Below are 20,527 nucleotides of genomic sequence, written 5' to 3' on the forward strand. Positions count from 1 at the left end.
CAGAAAAGCCTGTGAGCAAACCGACCTTGCATGCACACACATTCTACACTCTACATTTGACTAAGAAAAAGAGCCTTCCCAAGGAAAATGTATTTTCGGGCCTACAATATTCAGCTAACATAAGAAATCACAAATACACCTTTTCTTGAACGTGTATGCGATCAGGCCTTTACACGTTTAACAAGTTATAAACATTACATTCACATTCTTCTAATGCATTACAATTTGTTACATGAATAAGCAAATCTACAACTTTTAATATGTTGCACGTTAATCCTAATGCATCACTTTATACGTAAACTAATACATTCTGCATCATCTAAAGTACATCTTCGATTAGACTCTACTTTGGTCTACATAATATATGCTTTTTTAGTACTGCATTCCTAATGGTTACACATTAATACAGTCCTCTAAATATGCGGGTGCTGACTATCAGTGATTATGATGCACCCCTACAAATGTCAGAATAACATGGCGCTCTATCAGTTCCCCCCTTTGATGACTAGTGTCATCACCAAATTCACACCTTCCTTGGAGTAAAAACCAACCTAAACAGAACTTGTTGCCATTCTTCCTCGTCTGAGCCGCTCCATGTTTTTAAGATTCTGATATTGACTGTCATGCAGTCTTTCCATCCTCCTCTCTTGCTCTCTCAGCGATCTCTCAATCCTGTTGGATTTATACCACTTGTAAGCCCTAACTAAACTCCACAAACAGACCACGCAAACCACAATTATAATGAGAGGTTTTATAACATAGCAAGGAAAACCCTTTCCCAAATTTGCAAACCAACCTCCCACGTGACTAAATACCTTGCCAACCTTTTACCAAACTCCTTCTTCAGTCAGATCCTCAATCTCATGATGAATCATAGTGATGTTACTTATATATTTCTCCAGACCCTTGCCATTATCTGGAATATAAGTATAACATTCCTGAACTTTCAAAAGTTTACAGACTCCACCCTCTTTTGCTAAAAGGACATCTAAAGCAAGACGATTCTGCAAAACCATAGCCCTTATCGACAACATCTCTCCTTTCACCAGCACCAGCGTCTTAGCTGTATTCAACTAACAGCAGTTCTGAATCACTTCAGACAATCGTCAGCGTCCCAGGTGTCACCTTCCCCCGTCCCGCCTGACCCTATAATTGCGACTGAATGGCATTCTATTAAACTATGCCGATGCCCCACGGGCTGAAACTATAACTGTTTGTACTGACAGCGAAGCCAGAGTACCCTTGGACGTTGTCCTGTGAAGCTGTCCTATGCAGCTATAGCGGAGCCTGGCTCTGGGTCACCTCCTCAGTCGTCACCTGCCCAGCCGGAAATCGGACATTGTATTTCACAATTCTTCCCGGTTTTATCTGTCTCTCTCTTCGACTGCCTTGACTGCTTTGTTCCCCTTGGAGTACTTTCCCCCTTCAGATCTACCTGACTCTGTCTGCTTTCCTCTCCCCGGTTTACATTTCCCCCACTACCTCCCATTCCCCATCTGACGCTTGTCCTGGATATGCTACGCGCTAATATCTTATAATATTGTGTAAGCTCACGTTTTTCTCCTAAGCATATACTGGTAACTGTAACTGATGTAACTATGTAACAATGTTCTGAAACAATGTCCTGTCTCATGTAAAGCGCTATGATACCTCCGGGTCTAGCCAGGGCTATATAAAACTTTTAAAATAAAATAAAAAATAAATAAACTTCATTGACAACTCATCAGTCACATTCGCCAACCTTCTGATTTTCACATCATTCAAGATCACTCCCAAACCTGGTATCATTGCTCCAAAAAAGTCTCCAACGATTGCTCCAGCACTTTCACCCCTTTTCACTCTAGAATGCTTTCCTCCTTCTAAGAGTTCCAAATCTTCTGCATGATGGATTTTGGAAAAAATTATCGCTAGATAACACGTACCATACCACTTCGCAGGCAACCTTACATCAGCATTCTTTCCACACACGTAATACACAGTTGGTATCACTTGCACAATACCTTGCAAAAAGTCCTTTGCTGAATCTTCTAAGGTGAAAACATGATCACAGGTGGTCTGTCCCACTGGAATATTCTCATAATAAGTCTGGTGACGTCTTAAGCACAACTTCCCTCTCTGATTCTCGTCTAACGCTATTGGACCATAGCCCCCTTTCGATTTGTGTAATTTCTCTTCATCCGTCCAATCCACCCTACCTTCTCCTGAATCCCATAACTGTGTTTGTTTTCTGTATCTATCTTCTACCTAATCTATAAAAAATGTCTTTACATCTGATAACAAACAGGTCAGAATATGTTGGTGAGCATATGCTGTATCTAACTCTAAAGACAATATAAAATACTTTCTAAGCCTATCCTCCTGTTTGTAATAATCATACTTATTCAGGTGCCTATAAGCTGGTACCTCAGGAAGCACTGCATCATAGTTGGAAAAGAAATACTCAAACTGACCTCTTCCATAAAAGATACTAAGCAGCAAACTACAAGAAATACCATAAGCCAATGGAAAGTGATGATATTGAAAACCCTCGTCCACTGAGGCAGGTAACTGCATACACACATAACAATCTTTCGCATCCATGACATCAATGTATTCATACAACAACTTAGCATACACATTAAGCTTAAAGTCACTTCTAGAAAGATCTATATGAAACTTACGACTCTCCTCTAGCAGCAAATCTCTTTCATCTCCTATAGTGACCTCTTTCTTGCTAGGGGTGGTAGGTGTAGGAGTTCCCTGTACCTCCACTGCCTACTCATGTGGAACTAAATATGAAACTACAACTACTAGAATTATGAAAGCTATCACTCCACCTACAAGTGTATCTACTATACATTTAGATCTACGACTTGGATTTCCAGCCTCCATGGTCTCAGAAAAGTTCTCAAGTTCTCAGTTCAGCAATGAACACTTAAGAGTCTCTTTTCTCCTACTTCAGTTGCTTGTGAACCAGCGTGAATAACGCTTTGAAAAGGCTGGAAGTCCCCTCCCTTATTTACACGATACAAAAGGCTTCCTTAACCCTTCTCCAGAATCTACGGAAAGCCCTAAATTTCATCTTCTTCCAGTCGGACCTAGGTTATCTTCTTTTTGACTTATTTACAACAAATCCACCTTAGTACAAAATAAGATTTGCTCCGATTATCTGTAGAACATGCTGCAAAAGTTCAAGTCAAAGAACAATTATTTCATGAGACGGAGCTTCAAAGCCAAACGTAGGAAATACCAGTCTGTTGAAAATTAGAATTCGAATTCTGCTCAACACAGGGGGATTCAGAACCGTGATGGTCAGTACTCCTTCGATTTCAAGTCCTGGCTCCAACACCACGTTTACTTTCCCTTTAGGACTATTACTGACTACTGCAACTGCACTCAGCCTCCCGGAACTCAGCACTCCTGGCATCAGTCACAACGTATGACCACTCTGGAGTTACGTATCTCTGACAAGGCACTCTAGTTCATCTTGATCTTCTCAGACCTCCACAAGCTTGCCCTTCCTCCCCTTCTTCTGATTCTGAGTCTTTAGACACAGGGGCAAGATCTCTCTCAGAAACCAGGCACAGATTCAATCGCCTCTGTCTCTCAGGCCAGGCTTCTTGTGTGCTTTTTGTTCTACTGCTCTCCTCTCGCTCACCCTGCTCACAACTTCCTTCTGCTGAGTCTGATTCCGGGCCGCCTTCACAGCAACTTCCCCCTTCTGAGGCAGTCTCGGTGTTGCTATTATTGTGACCCTCCTCGGCTTGGTCTGGTTAGCAACCAGATTTGTTAGCCACCCTCACAGCTTGGCTTGTCCCCTCCTGTGGCACAGCCACCACAGCTGGATTTTCATGCAGGAGAGGAGCTGTTTCTTCCAAGGGTACTGAAACTCTGCGGGTGTGAGAAGCATGCACCCAATTTGGCAATCCTCCACACTTCACTGCAGTGTTCGTCACCAATATGATCTGGTAAGAGCCTCTCCAGCGAACATACAAGCAGCTCTTTCTCACGTGCTTTCGGACAAGCACCCACTCACCTGGACTCAGGTCATGACAGAGATCATTTGAAGCTGGGACAGCAGCAGCCTGCACCTGATGAGACACAGAGCGGACCACATCATCGAGTCCCTTGCAATAATCAAGGATTAGATCATTTGTAATGTTTATCAAAGCTGTTGATGGCACTGCTGGTAACCTCATAGCCCTCCCCATCAAAACTTCATGAGGTGAAAGACATGTTCTCCTGTCGGGTGTACTGCGAATGCTCATGAGCACCAACGGCAGAGCATCAGGCCACTTCAGAGACGTGGACGAACACACCTTCACCATTCAGGCTTTCAAAGTCCCATTAACCTGCTCCACTATTCCAGAAGCCTCGAGTCGGTAGCTACAATGGAGTCTTTGGACAACATTCAATGCTGTGCAAAGCATCTTCATGATCTCACTATGGAAGTTTGTTCCTCTATCCGGTTCCAAAGAGGTTGGAAAACCAAATCTAGGTATGAGTTCCCTCAACAGTAACTTAGCTACAGTGAGTGTGTCACATCTCCGTGTTGGGTAAGCCTCCACCCACCCTGCGAACACACATATCACCAACAAAATGTACCTCAACCTATTGCACCTATGCATCTCAATGAACTCCAATTGCATTCTATTGAAAGGTCCCCCCAATCTCCCATTGTGACTCAGTTTAATCACAGTATTGTCATATAGCTACTGTATATCTTTATAATGCGTTAAGTTAGCATAGGCTCATTACATGTTTAAACACCATTTTTCCTTTTGCTGCTTCTGCACACGACACTTAATTGTTGATTTAGCTTTCAACCTAGTAGTTTGTTGTGGTTTACATGAGAATAATATGTTATTACTCTGATATCAGCTTTGCTTAATAAACTATGTCTGTACAGAGAGTGCTGAAGCTTCAGGAATAACACGATACAGAATTGTTATGAGGTCTGATCTTCGCGCCTTCATAGACAGAACATAAGTGCAGCTTCTGCCAACTTTGGGCTTTAGGCGGGTTTTATATTGCTTTGCTTGAAGCACACAAACACACGTGATGCTGTTCGCATGCAGAGAGAGCTGGTGTATGCTGATGTGATCTCTTCATTCTAGGATCCTGAGGTATGGGCCCGCCCTGCTAAAACCCAAAGAGACCTTCTTAGCTATTAATATAATATGTGTGTTAGGGAGGGTGAGAAATAAGTGTTGTTAACCCTTATTCATTACAGCATGTTAACATGCTGTCACCATTTGCTTTCTATGGACTAGTAACTATGCTGATAACTTTGCTTCTGGTAATATGTTTCCTTGTATTATCTAAGATACTGCGCCTGAGAAGACGGCATTAGTAAATAAATATTTCAAATGTGCACGTGTCCTCATTTACTCCACGTTCTGGTTTGAAATGAATGTATAACGAAAGAGTGCTCATGTGTTCCACGTAACCTGAGGTATTGTAAGCTCATGTTCTGGTTTGTCTAAACATTGGGAGTTTGTTATGACCAATGAGACACTGTAGCTAGCTCGGTAAGGGGTTTGTTGGGTACTAAGGTGAGTTTTGGGTCACCCTAATTCGCTGAGGTTCCAATCCTCTGTGCACAGTTCTGTGGGAGAACAGAAACCCTGCTACATGGCGCCCATACGTTGGTGGACTTATATCATGACACTCGAGTAGTATATTGTTCTAACCTTAACCCCTTCACTGTCGTTTCTGGAAAACGGTGGTGTCGGTGAAACCTACCTATTTTTTGAAATAGGTCTTTTCAAGCTTGATTCTATCTAAAACGGTTTCTTTGAATTACTACCCAGTTGTGCTACAAAGTTTCGTTTGTTTTTTCAGTAGTTCCGGTGCAATCATGGCGCAGGCTGTGGCCATCCCGCAGCATAGTCGCATTGCGGTGCGCAACCATTTACAGGCTTTCCAAGTCCCGTTAGATGGCTTGGCTGTGATTTTGGTGGTGTGTGCTGATCCGGCGTACCCTTTCGAACTGTTTTATACGTGGGTAACGTTTCCGGGAGTGGACGCAAATTCTGGTGTGTTCCACACCTACACACCCTCACCTGTACCGGCTGAATATACACCGTACAGGCCACTGGAAATACCTATTGATCATTGGCAGCATCGCATTTGGTTTGATGGCGCCCTACCCCACCCTTTGTCCGCTGCGAGGTTGGGTCCATTGTCCATTCCAGGCACAAATTGGCCTGCATTGGGTGGATTCACCCCGCACCCGAATCACGGCGCTTGTCCCTTAGCGGATATTCGCAGACTACATGTTGTCTCGATTGCCGTGATTCGTGCATTAGTGCAATTCATTGGTCGTCATCTCCCGGGTGGTCCCCCGGGGGGTCCGGCCGTTCAAACGGAACATGGCGGTTTAAGACTCAATCCCGTAATGGTCAATTCGGTTTTTGGTAAGCGACCCGATGATAAGGATGATTTCCCTTTCTGGCTTGCCAAGAAGTTTGACCAACTGGAGGCTGTGTTTCCGAATTCTACTCCTGCTGATAAACATAGAATGTTGACGATTACTATGCCTAAGGATTTAACTCCTGAACTCGTTGACTGTGAAAGTTGGGGGAAAACGTTTGAGGCCGTTTATACGAGGTGTTTTGGCACCCCGTCTATGTCCGTACTGCCTACGATCGTTAAACGTGTTCAGGATGATCACGGACCGGAAGCAGCGGTTGAATTGGGTATGCGCCTGTGTGGTTCTTTTGAGATTGTTAGCGATCTCATCCTCTCCAATATAAAGGGAGATGCGGTGAACTTTCAGGTGTCGAATGCTTTGGCTGCTCTACCCGATGCCGAAAAACCCCGACAGTTAGCGAAGATTGTTGTGGCCGCATATAAAACTATAGGTCGCACAAGTAAAGGTCTGAAATATTTTCCTATCAAGGAGAAGAAACAACCACAAGGGGAGCCTGCTACAGCAGATGTCCAGCCCAAGTCCAAAAAACAAAATTGGCCTCAAAAACAGAAACAGGGGAAGCAACAACAGCAGACTCAGGATTCTTATCCTGCGCAACAAGTTCCTGCGCCGACAGAGAGAGTTTATGATTTGCGCGATCGCGCGATGATTAAATCACCTGATCGATTTCAGGTTTCTGATCAACGCTCTCCTCGTTCCTTTCAGGACTCATCGTCCCCGAAGACCGGTGGAGGAGGAGGCGGTAGGGGACGTGGTGGCCAACAAGGATGTGGCCAGTCCCGCCAGACAGACGGCGCGGCGAAGCTGGAGGATTCTACGCCAAAGAGACCGCAGTTTGCGAAAAAGAAAGTCGCAGCCTTAACAGCGCATCAATATACCACAGATAGTGAGAACGCGGCTTCGGAATCTGACGTGGGCTCTGACCTTGCTGGACAGCGCGGCGGAGATTACCATAGTGAGAGAGGCGCTGCGTCCACTACTGAGGGTGACAGCGACTGATGTCTACGTTGTAATAGAAACAGCCGATACGAGACTTGCTCCCCCTAAAAGACTTTATGAAATTGTCCTGTTAATTGAAGGTGACATACAGCGTACCGTAAAAGGGGTGTTTTGGGAAAATCTTTCTTCTACATATGATATTTTGCTTTCGGAGGCTGACTGGCTCCCACCTTTTGTGCTCACGGCGCCGTGAGGGGAGGAAGTAATCCTCCCCAGTTTCGCGAACACAGTCTCGAAAGAGCATGCGCAGCATTTTGCAGAAGAGTGGGCTCGGGCTCTCGCACCGGCTCTGTACCGTAACCAATGTGGTTGGGATAAATTGTCCCCTTGCCACGAAATTCCCTTGCGGTCTCAGCCGCAGCCTCAACCTCAATATCCCATTCAGCGTGAGGCAAAAGCTTCCGTCGCGGAAATCCTTGAACAATTAGAATATCAGGGAGTAATTGAAACGTGTGTGTCACCGATGAATAATCCTCTTTTTACTGTGACCAAGCCTGACGGATCATATCATTTGGTATTGGATTACCGGCATTTGAACTCGCATTGCCGTAACTGTGCAGTACAGAATACTCACGGCTCTGCCCTAGTGGATAGTCTAGTGCGTAAGCGTTTTAAAACAACGCTTGACATATCCAACGGTTTCTATGCCCACAGATTGGACAGCTTTAGCTCCCAATGGACCAGTTTTACATGCGCTGCGGTCCAAAAACAATTCCGGCGTCTCTCAATGGGCTATAAGAATAGTCCTGGTATATTTACCGCTCGCATAGTCTCTCTTTTGGAGAGGATCGACCCAGATGCTTGTTCGTATGTGGATGTCATATATCTCACAGACGACGGAATTTGGGAGCATCTGTGTCGTGTCAATTCAATCATTTGTAACTTTGCAGATATGGGTTACAAATTTAACTTTGCAAAATCGCACATTGCCGAGTACACAGTGTTGTTCCTGGGCTATGAGCGCTCCTACAACACTGAAAAAATTACAGTCTTTACTGGTCTTTCTGAATTTCGGTAGGACATACATTCCGGAATATGCCCAGCGTATCAAGCCTTTGTATGCTTTGATACAACCTACTTTTTCAAAATCATGCTGGCTGCCTGAGCATTCAGCCATCTTGCAGTCCTTGCAGGCTGATCTGCTCGCTTCTAAGTTCTTACTGACTCGTGATAACCATACCAACCTGGTGATAAGAATAATACCGGGGACTGTGGGTTTCACGTATCTCACTTTTAATGAAGGAGACACAGTACCTATTGCTTACAAGTCACACTTGTACACTTCGGCTGAGATGCGTTTTCCCACTGTGGAAAAGGTTTTAACAGCTGTGCAGATGGCTATTCTTAAGGAACGAGCTCTATCACAGGGGAAACGCATGTTGGTTGTTACACCCTGTCCTCATTTGGAGGCAGTCACGAAAGCCAGTGTACCAAATTCAAAAGCTTTGCACCCTCGGTGGATTCAGTAGGCTGCGTCCTTGACATCCACGGATGTCACGTTTATTTTTGACGCCTCGTTGCGGTCGCAAGAGTGCTTGCAGTATGAATTCGTTCATCCTGCTCCTCTAGCTATGCGACCTTTGGAGGACTTCCATTGCATCATTTACACTGATGGTTCGGCGCAGGTTGCGCATGGCTCAAAACATGCCTACGTTTCCGCTTGCGCCATTGTGGTCGGTGCCATGGTGAACGATGAGTTCATATCCAGGGAAGTGCACACGCTGCCTCTGGGGGATTGCACCGCACAATTGGCAGAGCTTCGTGCTCTCTTACTAGCGTTGGAGTACGCTGATCCTAGTGTTACTACTCCTATTGTAAGTGATTCTTTCTACTGTGTCCAGTCTTACAATGAAAACTTGTCCTTTTGGATTCAGAATGACTTTCGTGATTCCAAGGGTAGCACAATAAAACATAAGATGATCTGGGTTCGAGTGGCGGAGCTTAAGGCTACGTTGCCGCTCGTTTTTGTAATTCATACTCTTGGCCACCAGCGTGTTGGAGTCCACGCTGTCGGTTACTCGCTTGCTGATGAAGCAGCGAAATCAGCGGTGTCTACATATTTAGTTGCAGCAGTTACTCGGTCCAAAAGTAAGATTGATAGTGACATCTTGGCGGCTGTTGCTGCCGCTGAGAAGGGAGGTAAACATCCTACGGGGTTCCCTTCGAAGTACACATACCACTTAAGTCCCGAAAAGGTTCCTTTTGTGAAAATTCCTGATGTTGGGGAACGTTTGATTCCCAACTCGGATCGCAGGGCTGTCTTGATTACAGCGGCTCATGAAGGTGTGGCGTCTGCGCATGCGGGCGTCTCGGCCACTGTAACTCAATTACAACAACGTTTCTGGTGGCGGGGACTGTACAAACAGACGCGTGATTATGTCCTTCTTTGTGACATTTGTCAGCAGATTAAACCTTCGACTGCTGCGCGTCCGCCACAGACACAGTTGTACATTTCTAATAAACCGCTAGGTTGTGTTTATTTAGATCACTGCGGTCCTTTTTCCTCTGATACTGCGTATAAGTACATCTTAGTAGCAGTTGATTCATGCACACGCTTTGTGTGGGTCTGGCCCCATCGCAGCGCTGATTCACGGACTGTCATTAGAGATTTGCGCATCTTTGTAGGGATTTTTGCCTGTGGTACCTTCCATTCGGATCAGGGTCCGGCTTTCGCCTCTAAGGCGTATAAGGATGCCATGACTTCGATGGGGGTCCAAGTCAAGTTTTCGTCCCCCTACAGACCTGAGGGTAATAGTGTAGTGGAGCGAATGAACCGTGATTTAAAGCAATCTTTGACAGCTCGAGTTATAGGCACTGGCAGAAACTGGCTAGCCCACCTCTATGGCGTGCAGCGTGCTCTTAATAATCTCCCTAGAAGGTCTCTGGGTGGGCGGACCCCATACGAAATGCTCTTTGGCATCAAGATGTACGTCCCTGACCTTGACGGTCTAGTCTGCGTGGCTCGCGCCACAACCTTTGACGTAGATGAACATTGTAATGTTTTACAGGATCTACAAAAGACCAGAGACAGTCTTGCAAAGGAACATTTGCCCTCCACGTCGGATGTTGCGTTGCAGATCCCAGTAGTCGGCTGGATACCCCATGTTGGAGAACTGGTTCGAGAGAAGATCGATAACAAGGAAGAATTTGGTCCTTCCTATCGATCTCCGGTTCCAGTTCTTGGAGTGAAGGGCACAAGAACAGTCATTTTACCACCGCTTCCTGGTCGTAAGGAAAACAGGTTTATCTCAATTGACAATGTCAAGATACACAGAGTGGCCGATTCTTCTTAGCATGATACCGGCTGTTTCCTGTCCTTCCATTGTGAGAAATTCAGTTTTGCCCACTGCTTCTAATCATGAAACTGAAGTGGCAATCGAGTTGCCTGCTATTTCCAGTCCTTTATTAAGTACTTTGCCCGGTACAGACCTTGCTGAAATAGACTATACTTACCCCACTGACTTGTCCATGCCTGACCTGCAAGCCCGTTTGGCCACAGAATCCAGATTTTCATTTGACACTGTTTCCAATGCCTCGAAGAAACCTTCACGTTTTACAGTTTATGCCAGCTTATTTAAAAAACATTTTTTGATTCCACCTTGGACATATGTTTGGCTGGTGCTTTTTTCCATTTACCTTTTTATGTCAATTGGGTTTATTTTTTATTTTTTTCTAATTATGAATGGACACTAAGTCGAGGAAAGAACATGCATTCGACATCTAAATGGAACTTTGGCCCCCCTTTCCTCATCACATTCTGCACACAGATTGAAAAGAGACTTGACATTTGTTAACATCACTGCTTGGCCTGTCCTTGATGGGATAGTGTGGGATGCCGTTAGGTTTCAAATTCATGGCCCTACCGAGGTTGTTAATGTCCCTAATGTGCTTAGAGTTAACATGGGAGATGTAGTGAAACAAAACATTCGCTCTGATGATTGGGATGTTCAGGCCGTAGAGTCTTTGTTTTCTGATTTAAAATACTATACTGCCTTTGATGCTGAGGATTTGTACTTAGAATCTGCTAATTATGGTGATTTGTTTTGCTTTCAACAATTTGGCAATCACTTCTTACATAAAACAGCATCCAGAAGGAATACTGTAAATTATACACAATGGGAGCATTGCCCAGCTCCTAAACAAGGCAGTTCGAGTTCTTTTTTGAAAAAGTACACTTATTTTACTGACTTCAATCAGTCTAATCCCGAGTCCTTTTATTTCAAAATGACACAGAAGCCTATGTCCAAGGTTAGACTTACCGATACCAAATTGTTGTATTCGAAGTTCTTTCTGGATCTGCTGGCTATTGGCGGCTATGAATTATGGAAGGAAACTATTGACTTAAAATCTGTTTGGGGTTCTAAATGTTGGCAGGTACAAGGCACTGAAGCTTTGCACCGTGCTTGTCTCATCCCGAATCAAATGTTGTTTTTGAAATCCTCTATTTCACAAACGACGTGCTTTGGATTGGCTACTTCTAAAAAATTGAATTCTCCGACCATCCCAGAGTTAGAAGAATATTCAGGCTGGAGTAATTATACTCAGTTTTCGATTAGGGACTTGCAAACCCTGTTGCTGAATTCATCCTTTAACATATCCAGTATGGATCCGAAAGGTTGGCTGATGTGGCACAGAAGTGCTGATTCATGCCAGTACCGTTTTCTAGGTTTATCTGATGGCTTTACACAGGTCAGGCCTGATTCACGTTTTGCGACCGAGCATTCTGTCACAACTTACTCTGTGGGCAAATTATGTCAAAATTGGCTGAAACATTCAACATTGTCTGCGGTTAAATTACATCTTGCAAAGCTGAATGATGATGTAGATTTGAATGATTTCATTAAGGGCCCGGCTAGTGGTAGATCAAAGAGATGGATATATGCTGTTTACAATGAAATCTGGAAGACATCCCAGATTGAGGCTGCGACACGCCTTAGAGCTATAGATCAAGCCAATCTAGAAAAAGTGCTTGCTGTGGTAGATAATAGTATTAACATGCTTTCTTCCCGCATTTACACTTTAGATAATATTGTGTCTTCTGTAGTGGATATTGTGCATGATGAAGTATCTGTGTTGTACCATGGTCAGAATCAATTACGTTCTATCATGCAATTTGCATGGACCCTTCAAACGTTGAAAGCTGGCAAGGTGCCATGGACGTACATGAATGTTTCTTCTCTCTTTGCCCCCTTTAATTTGACCGACGAGCAGCGCTTACTTTCCATGCGAGATGCTTCATTTTCTATGTTACATATTGAGAGATTGGAGTCCTTGCCTTTTTCTGTGGCGGAGGCCAACGCTGCAACGTGGCTTATCCACGGTTTAATAACTTTACCTTTTGCTTTGTATAAATTTACAAATTGTATGAGATATGTTGCCATAGGTCGCTATGAGCCCTTAGGTAGTGCATTTCTCCATGAAGTCTGGTCCCTTCCTTTCACTTATAGATGTTTGAAAGACGGACAGGAGGTTTATCTGAATGGGGAGGAGTGTACAGAAACACCAGACCATTCGCTAATGTGTAGGCATATACAATTGCACGGTTCTTGTAACCAAGACCGGCCAAACTTAGCCTGTGTTTTAAAAGGGACTCCAGTTCCTGCAATCACCCTGACTTTTACCTTGCTGGGAAACGGAAGTTATTTACTTTTAAATAATGAAGATTGTTGCGGGTTAATTAGAGGTGTTGCTTATGTGGTAACCGTAACTGAACGTGTAGTTTGCTGCAGAAATGTTCTGTACCCACCCACGCATGAAAATAGGGATGTTTCCATCTGGCCACGCATCCCAACCTTGAAAGCAGAGTTCAGCGGCATGAGCAGAATAAGGGCTCTATTGTCCCAGAAAGAAGTGGCCTTGAGTTCGGCTAGGGAAACTTTCGTTCTTCACATAGCTAATACCCGTACTGAGGTTCAGGCCCTTTTAAATACTGATTTACCGTTGCATTTCAGCGATATGGTGCATTCTATCTTTAACGTGTCCTCCACAACTGGGCTGGCAACATTTTTTTAAATCTGTTAGCAGTGGTCTTGTAACTTCATTTGAAAAAATCTTTGGAGTCATCCCTGCTTTCTTCCATTCCATTTTTTCAAGCTTGTTTGGTGGATTCCCGGTTATACTGGCACTAGCGCCAGCCGTTCTAGTTGTTGTTTGCTTCCTTAAATATGGATGCCCCACATGTGGAAGGAGCCGCCCAGCCCCTCCTGGCGCTGTTTCGCAACCGGATGCTTGAATATTATGGCACGCTGCCGCTTGCGATTTTAAGCACGGCATATGGATTATCGTTTCGATTTTCCTACTTCACCTGTGCCCAGCCTGTGTTTCATTGCCTAAGCTGTGATTTTGACTGGGCCCTTGATTTGTGTCTCTGCGGACCGGTTTCTCCTGAAGTCGACTTTAATCAGCTGATGAGTCCCATCGTTACTCCCGAGTTAGTTTGTACTGGCGACAGGATTATGGCCTTAGCAGCGATGCATGGACTAATGGGTCCTTGGAACATTCTTACAGCAGCGCAAGATTTCTTGGCACTGAGCTTTCTTGAAAACCCACCGAGTTGTCCTCTGATGGTAATAGAGGCTCCGGTACTGGAAGAACACGTTTGTTCTTTTCCTCTTTTGAATTGGATGGCTGAACTGTTTTCGGATGAAGACAGTGATTTCCTATTGGAAGCTGTTGCTGCATATTTTGCATATTCGGTCTTACCTTGATGACCCTTATTGGTTTATGATGATGCCCCAAATTGTTTGCATTTTTTCACCTCCCAGTCCTATTGGCTTGAGTGCTCTTGAATTTTAATTTGATTACTGTAGTTTTTTATAAATATAAGGTTGTTCATAGTTCTTGAACTCTGCTTTCATGAAGTTGCCCTTATCTTATCTTATCTTATCCGTCCTCGGATCATGGGGGGGTGTCATATAGCTACTGTATATCTTTATAATGCGTTAAGTTAGCATAGGCTCATTACATGTTTAAACGCCATTTTTCCTTTTGCTGCTTCTGCACACGACACTTAATTGTTGATTTAGCTTTCAACCTAGTAGTTCGTTGTGGTTTACATGAGAATAATATGTTATTACTCTGATATCAGCTTTGCTTAATAAACTATGTCTGTACAGAGAGTGCTGAAGCTTCAGGAATAACACGATACAGAATTGTTATGAGGTCTGATCTTCGCGCCTTCATAGACATAACATAAGTGCAGCTTCTGCCAACTTTGGGCTTTAGGCGGGTTTTATATTGCTTTGCTTGAAGCACACAAACACACTTGATGCTGTTCGCATGCAGAGAGAGCTGGTGTATGCTGATGTGATCTCTTCATTCTAGGATCCTGAGGTATGGGCCCGCCCTGCTAAAACCCAAAGAGACCTTCTTAGCTATTAATATAATATGTGTGTTAGGGAGGGTGAGAAATAAGTGTTGTTAACCCTTATTCATTACAGCATGTTAACATGCTGTCACCATTTACTTTCTATGGACTAGTAACTATGCTGATAACTTTGCTTCTGGTAATATGTTTCCTTGTATTATCTAAGATACTGCGCCTGAGAAGACGGCATTAGTAAATAAATATTTCAAATGTGCACGTGTCCTCATTTACTCCACGTTCTGGTTTGAAATGATTGTATAACGAAAGAGTGCTCATGTGTTCCACGTAACCTGAGGTATTGTAAGCTCATGTTCTGGTTTGTCTAAACATTGGGAGTTTGTTATGACCAATGAGACACTGTAGCTAGCTCGGTAAGGGGTTTGTTGGGTACTAAGGTGAGTTTTGGGTCACCCTAATTCGCTGAGGTTCCAATCCTCTGTGCACAATTCTGTGGGAGAACAGAAACCCTGCTACAGTATTCATTCCAGCATTCATTTGTTGACACGTGACACACCTCTGACATACAGCTTCCACCACCGCACAAAATCGTGGATTATACCACATCTGTCTGAACACTCGCACCATGGCATCTCTGCCTAGATGTACCGCACCATGAATTTGTCTTGCTATCGGGTTCTACAAGTCACCTGGTAATACTGCTCGACCGTCACTTGAAACCTAAATATCAACATCACCTTTCACACATCCAGACTTGAGCCACACACTTTTCTCCTGTTCTGAAACCTGCTCCTGCAGGCGCTTGAGTTCATCCCAAGTATCTGCCATGGCCAACATCATGCTGAGTTTAGTTTTTTCTTGGCTCTCTCTTTCAGTGAAAAGGCAACCTTGTTCAGCACAGAAATGTGCAACTTCATCAGCATATTGATTTCCAAAAGAGACAAAGTCCGTCCTCCTCCCATGAGCTGTACATTTCACAACAGCTATCTCCCACCGGCGCTGTAAGGTTTACAATAGTAGCCTCACTAACTCCATGTTCCTAATAAGTGATCCAGACAATGTCTTGTAACCCCTCTGTGACCATAGCTGTCCGAAGTCGTGAACCACACCAAATCCGTACTGGCTGTCAGTGTAAATGGTGATTCAAATTTGATCAGCGGCCAAACAGGCACGAGTCAAGGCAATAATTTCAGCTACCTGGGCGGAGTATACTCCTAGGCAAGCGGCTTCAACTACTCCCGTAATGGTACATACAGCAAACGCTGCTCTCAGCTGACCGACACTGTCTCTTAAGCATGAACCATCAACATAGAATATCTCATCAGGGTCAGGCAATGGTTCATCAACAATGTCAGGTCTCGGCTTGGTGCAAAGTTCAATCACATCGAGACAGTCATGGTCCTCACAATCTGCATCAAGTGTGTTTGGTAACGGCATCAAGGTAGCCGAATTCAAAACAGAACACCTCCTCAGAGTCACATTCTCCGCAGCAAAAATGACTTGCTTGTAGCGTGTGAGTCTATTATTGGTCAGGTGCTGTGTTTTGGTCCTTGTCATTAACAGTTCAACAGAATGCGGAACATACATAATTAGAGAATGTCCCATGACAATGCGTTCACATCTCTCAATGCTGACACCCGTTGCAGCAACAGACTTGAGACATCCGGGCAATGCTAAAGCTACTGGATCAAAAGTAGCTGAGAAGTAGGCAACTGGTCTACGGATACTTCCATGATCCTGAGTCAAAACTGAAAATGCACAACCTTTTCGCTCACAACAGAATATTGAAAATGGCTTATTGTAGTCAGGCATTCCCAAAGCCGGAGCATGACAGAGATCCTCTCTCAGCTCCAAAAATGCGTTCATACAGTAATTGTACCATGGTACCGGATCACTCACATCCTTGTGTGTCAGTCTCTGCAAAGACTTCGCTTTCAGAGAGAAGTTGGTAACCCACTGGCGACAGTAGCCAACCATCCCTATGAACATTCTGAGTTTGCTCTGTGTGGTAGGCACAGCCATAATCATGATTGCTTCAATTCGATCAGGTGACACCTTCCTCTTGCCTTTCTTTATTCAGTGACCCAAATATTGCACCTCAGTCAGACAGTACTGTAGCTTGTTTGGGGACACTTTGTGTCCATTCTCTACCAAATGATTCAGTAAGGCGATGGTGTCAATCCTGCACGCATCCTCAGTTTCGGATGCAACAAGGAGGTTGTCTATGTACTACACGAAAACAGAGTTCTGTGGCAGCACAAGAATCTCAAGATTCTTTTTCAAGATCTGATTAAAGATCAATGGACTTTCTATATACCCTTGAGGAATACGACACCATGTTAACACACGGTTTTCCAGCTTAAATGCAAAAAAAAAAAAATTGGCTGTCTTCATGGAGTGGTATCAAAAAGAATGCTTGACTCAGATCAATCACAGTGAACCACTCTGCTTTACATGGAATCTGAAATAATATCACTGATGGATTCGGTACCACTGGACAACATGGAACAACTATGTTGTTGACCTTTTCGCAGGTCCTGCACAATCCTGAATTTCCCACTTGGTTTCTGCAATCTTATAATGGGTGAGCTGCATGGACTGCCCATTATCTCCTTCAGGATTCCTTCTTAATCATGAAGGAGTCTTTTAAAGGTTTTATCTCTGCAATCATTCCTGGTGACAGATTATACTGGGGTGTTCTTGGAAACTCAACATTTTGCTTGACCTGAATCTTAACTGGCTCAACTCCTTTGATCAGTCCAATGTCATCTCCGGTGAAGTCCCAAGCCTTTCTGAGAGACTGAATCTCTCAAATCTAGTGGGAGCTCTTCCACCTTCACAACTGGGTACATTTGCATAAACAAATGCTGATTTGCGACCTTAAAGGTGGCATCAGCGTTCTTAGTCTGCAAATCCACACCCTTGGGGGTGCAATAGATAGCACAGTTGAGCTTGCACAAAAGATCCCTTCCTAGCAAGCAGACTGGGCTTGAGTAGCACACCACAAACTGATGTAGATCTCGGAATGTTCCTATTCTCACGGAGGTTGGCTCAGTCAACGGGTTTGTCATTCAACACCTACAACATGGATTGATTGTCCAGAGAGGGGTAGGTTGGGAACTAATATAGATCTCACAGTAGAATGGGTAGCACCAGTGTCAACCAAAAAGGTGATAGTGTGACCATCAACAGCAGCATCTACAAATGGTCCCCTCTGGTCTACCTCCAAGACTGCCCCAAGATTGCAGTCTTCCTCCCCCCTCAGGCACAGCCATGCCAATGGGTCTGAATAGTACCCATTGCTTCCGTCAAAAAGAGGCATCTGCTGGTAAGTCGGAGTCCCATGCGGGATCTTCGGTGACTGGGGAAATTGTACTTGTGGAATCAATGTCCACCCTTTCATCGCTCTTGGTCTCAACATAGTATTATCCACTTCGGGCACCTGTATTGTCTCTCCCTCTTGCTGCAGCTGATTCGCTGGATTCAAGGGACACTCGCACCTCCAATGTCCGACCTGGTGACAAAGGTGACACGCAGTGGTCTTTTTAAATGTTGCTACATCCACTCTCACATTGGGGTCCCCTGAATTTCCCTTTCCTTGGTTTTGACCATTCTGCTTTCTCCCCAGAGTTCCTCCATTCGGCTGCATCTGGATCCCCTTATCTGCCGCTTGCATCTGGACTAACATCAGTTTATCCTTAAGCTTTCTATGTTTCGAGTTCACCTCATCACTGCAATACCTGGCATATCACAGTATTTCAGCTACCGACTTGTTCTGCCTGCAGATCAAAGGCTGTTGGACCATGAGGCAAATCTTGGGCCTTAGACCCAAGACGAACTTGGAAAAAGAACTGTCCCCTGTCTTTGGGGTCTAAAGTATCCAGCCCACTGTACTGTTTAAAGACTTGCAAAGCCTCTCATAGTATTCATGCACTGACTTTAAAGACTTGCAAAGCCTCTCATAATATTAATGCACTGACTCCTTTGGTTCCTGAACCGTTCGATCTATCTTGACCCAATCAATATACTGTGGCGATATCTTGGACTTCAGCCATGTGATCACCTGCTCATATTTTTTCATGACAATAGGTGAAGGTCTATTTGTAACAGCATCCCTATCTGGCTCAGAGGTAGACCAATTATTTGCAACTTTACAAGCCATCCACAAATCGCTTGGAACTACAATATCAAACAATGTGTTCAGATCAATCTACAACACCTTCGAGATCTTAACAAAACAATCAACCTGCTTGTACCACTCAACTGGCCTCTCCCGCAGTTACCTCCTGTTAAGGATAGTTCCCTACTCTTGACATTCCCCCTCCTGGAGGTCGTGTCTCCGTTACATTCTTCCTGGTACTCTTCTTTTTGGACCACCTTTCTTCCCACTAATCGAGCCCATTCCATGTTCGTATCCCTATGATCAATTCTCAAATGTGAGTCTTTAGCCCAATTACCCTTTTCTCTTCCAGGTCCTGATCACTGTACTGTAATCTATGGTTCTCCCGTAACATTTTCGTCTTAGACAAATCCACCTCCTATCTGTTTGCCAATTCAGTTAGTTTTTCATGTGATGACCTTGCCTTACAAGTCACACCCTTTGCTACAAACAGCAACTCGTCTGGTTCATAAAGTTCCACTCTCTCTAAAGGCAAATTTCCCTCAACTATATCATCCACTTCTGCTTTCAGCCTCTTTACATCTAACATCTTTGTCCTTATAGTCACCTTCAAAGTACCTCGACTAAATGCACCAGTCGACTCTCCGCAATCGCTATTCTGTTCTCTGCCTCTATTCCTTTCAAAGGCATCCTTAAGAACTGGTCTGTTCTCTGTGCTTCTATGGTCCAAATCTCCTGTCATCCTGTCACTCTGATTCTCCACTGGCTGTTCCCACGTCCTTAAATCTGATCTCAACTTGGCAAAAGACTTTGGCCATGGCCCCCTCAGATCCATCGGTACCCTTGACAAGTGTGCCGGCATACTCGATTCCGTGGCTCTCGGTAAGTGAACCATTCTGCTCACTGTACCATTCCCTCCAGAGCTATTTCCCTCTGTCACTACTGACTGCGATGAACTCCCATTCCTCACCTGATCTGGATCATACATTGACACTATGGGACCAATGGTAACCAGTACCGTAAGGGCATCCGACAACCTCCTAGCTTCTGTATCCGCTCGTGTCTGCGTTTCCATTCCTCCTGTCGAGATTTTCCCAGCTATTCCTGCACTAGATGGAACGTGCGATTTTCTATTTCCTTCTGTCGGGCTGCTTTGCCTTCTACTAAGTCTGGGTTGTATGGAGGTGGTCTCTCTGATAACAGCCTTTCTATCAAGCTATCATCTTTATCGCTGTCATCTTCGTCGCTACTCTTCTTCTGGGTGTTCCCTTCCTGGACTATCAATGGAAACAACTTGTCCCCTTCAAAGGTTTGTACTCCACTTTTTCTCCAATGAACTTCCTTTTCACATCTTGGAATGCCCTGACCAATCTTTTAACTCTTTCCTGACTCCTGTCCCTTTTCCTTTTGTGTGCCGCCCTAATCCATGCATGTAGCGCTTCAAACTGTGTTAGTCTAGGTAAAGGTTGCAAAGAAGCCATGATAGTTGTTAACTGATACAACACTTCCAATCTAAAGGTCCCATAACGGGAAAAAGTCAGTTCTTCATTTCCTTCTGTTATGTTGCACCAATTCTCGAGCCAAAGGATAGTATGCAATCCCACATTCGTGGCCATGTGATGAGCTGGTGTATCCTCGGGCGGAGCCTCTTCGCCTCCTCGAGCAACCA

Source organism: Lissotriton helveticus, chromosome 2_1 (assembly GCF_964261635.1).
Source record: "Lissotriton helveticus chromosome 2_1, aLisHel1.1, whole genome shotgun sequence".
Lineage (NCBI taxonomy): Eukaryota > Metazoa > Chordata > Amphibia > Caudata > Salamandridae > Lissotriton > Lissotriton helveticus.